Raw genomic sequence first — 2122 nt, 5'->3', positions numbered from 1 at the left:
ATAAGCCTCTTTGTGGGAATAGTCTCTAAAAATATCTGATTTTGGTTTGGTTTTTTTAATATAAATATATTTACTATAATTTCAGATGTAAGTTTATGGCAATCCAGTAATGTAAGCTATTTTAATATGAGAAGGCCCATGCCATTTTTTCTCATGTCAAATTTAGAGGAACTTAAGCTAAGACAAATAAAGCCACTCCTACAGCACTAGGATTGCTCAGTAGGAAGGCTCCAGTACAATAAAACATTGATATAATTGGCAACTTGTCTTATGATGACAATTTTCTCATATCTGCACACTAGCACATTCTCAGAGAGATGCTGTAACACATTTGTCTTGAGCATCACCTGTGGCAGCAGCTCTCTGGCCAGGATGTCACAATCACCCTCGGTGCTCTGTGAGATAGCAGTGCATGGGGCAACACAGCGGGAGATACACCAGACAGCTCCGGTTCAAAGGGCCAGTAGCCCTTGGTGGCCCCTTGGGGGCAGGCTGGCTTTTAGGGTGATTTTCAGGATGACTCGTAGGATAATTTATGGGGCAGTCCTTGTAACTGCAAGGCAGCATTTCTGTCGGTCCCTCCCTTTGTGACTGTATAGGAGGGACACCAGGGGCTGGCAGACCACGTCAGCACAGCCTGACAGCAGAGCCCTGTAGCAGGAGACAGGCTGTCACGGGGACGCTGAATGTACAAGCTCTGTTCCCGGCCCCAGGGAGGTGTGAGGCTGGAGTCCACGGCACAGACTTCAGCTGCTGGAACTCAAGCCTGTGTATGGTCAGGGTTCAAAATTTGTCACCACGTGTTACAGGGTCAGGCTAGAGTCCTACTTATGGCATAGTTTACAATGAGAAGGAGCCTTATGTGCTGAAGGATAGGCCCCCACCTTGTGATCCTTAATTTTAAAGACCCCAGCATCAGGGCAATTTTCTTGAGTAACTTATTTTAGAGTAGAAATTATCAGTTTCTCGAGGTCGGGATTGAAGGCACTTGAGATGGTATTTCATGTTCGGACTCAGGTGTTTATTATTTCTTATCCATGTTACAGTCTCACTACCACTTTTTCATTAGCAAAGCACAAAATGGCTAACTAATACTTGTTACAAGGTCTTTTAATACTAAACTATCCAATTAAGAATGGACATCTAGATTATTTTCCTTTTTAACCCAATAACTGATCCCTCGAAGCCTGCAATGCAGACTTTTGTGTCCAATCACAAAACATCACCCAAACCCATGAAGAAGAAGGAAGAAGAAGGTGAAGAAGAAGGAAGAAGGTAAAGAAGAACAACCTGTCTCCACCCTAAAACCTCCATCTTTCTTTGTATTTATTTCTATATTCTAAAACCCCAAACTCTAAGTTTCCCACCCTGTGATATTACACACTTCTAACCAACTACATACCCAGTAATCCCAGTACTATCAATCAATTAATCAAATTTTAAAGTCTTCTCCACAGCCTCAGGTCAAATGCAGTGTTCTCTTGTGGGTCTGTGCCTTTCAGCACAGAAAGTCTAAAATTCTCAGCATCCAGGATTCCAACAGAAATCTCCTGGTGAGAAGGACATACATGCTGACTCTGCAGAAGTTCTTTGCTGGGTAACTTAAGTAAAGGAGGGGCAAAAAGTCATGGTACTGTATGATCTCTTCTAAAATGGTCCAGGGTTGCAAATTTGAATCAAGTCTTGCTGGCTAAGGAGGCTGTTTGACTTGTAAATCAGTTTCTGTTTACAGCTGCTGATGACAGATCCCACACTATTAAAGATGATGTCATTTCATAGTGAAGTGTCTGTTTTTCTCATGGTAAAGATGGATCTGTCATCCCAGATCAGACTTTTGGCTCATCACATCTTGGTTTCTGCCTCCAGGGATGGACAGTGGATAGTGCTGTAAAAAACAGCAGTTCACTTGCTCTTTTTAAATTCATGTATCCTGTGAAACAAGGATATTTGTCTCACCACCTACACATGCTCAATTAATGCCCTAATGCATTAAGCTTCACTGCACTTCTAGTGTCTTGCATCAAGTCAGATCTTGCTGACAGTACAAAACATACAGAATTTGTATTAATTTCCATGGAGCTGCACCACCAAAGATTTAAGTGCCTGGTTCCCTACTGGTCTC

General features: G+C 42.4%; 1 long non-coding RNA gene across 1 annotated transcript; it reads left to right on the top strand.

Moving 5' to 3' along the window:
- Window positions 1-466: 466 nt before the first annotated feature.
- Window positions 467-1776, top strand: LOC128786006 (uncharacterized). Its single transcript, XR_008430141.1, has 2 exons — window positions 467-1275; window positions 1446-1776. It is a non-coding gene; the product is annotated as an uncharacterized LOC128786006 (long non-coding RNA).
- Window positions 1777-2122: the final 346 nt, after the last annotated feature.

This window comes from Vidua chalybeata, chromosome 3 (assembly GCF_026979565.1).
Source record: "Vidua chalybeata isolate OUT-0048 chromosome 3, bVidCha1 merged haplotype, whole genome shotgun sequence".
NCBI classification, from domain to species: Eukaryota; Metazoa; Chordata; class Aves; order Passeriformes; family Viduidae; genus Vidua; species Vidua chalybeata.
Note: the sequence above shows the minus strand (reverse complement) of the source record. Positions and strands in the feature narration are given on the sequence as shown.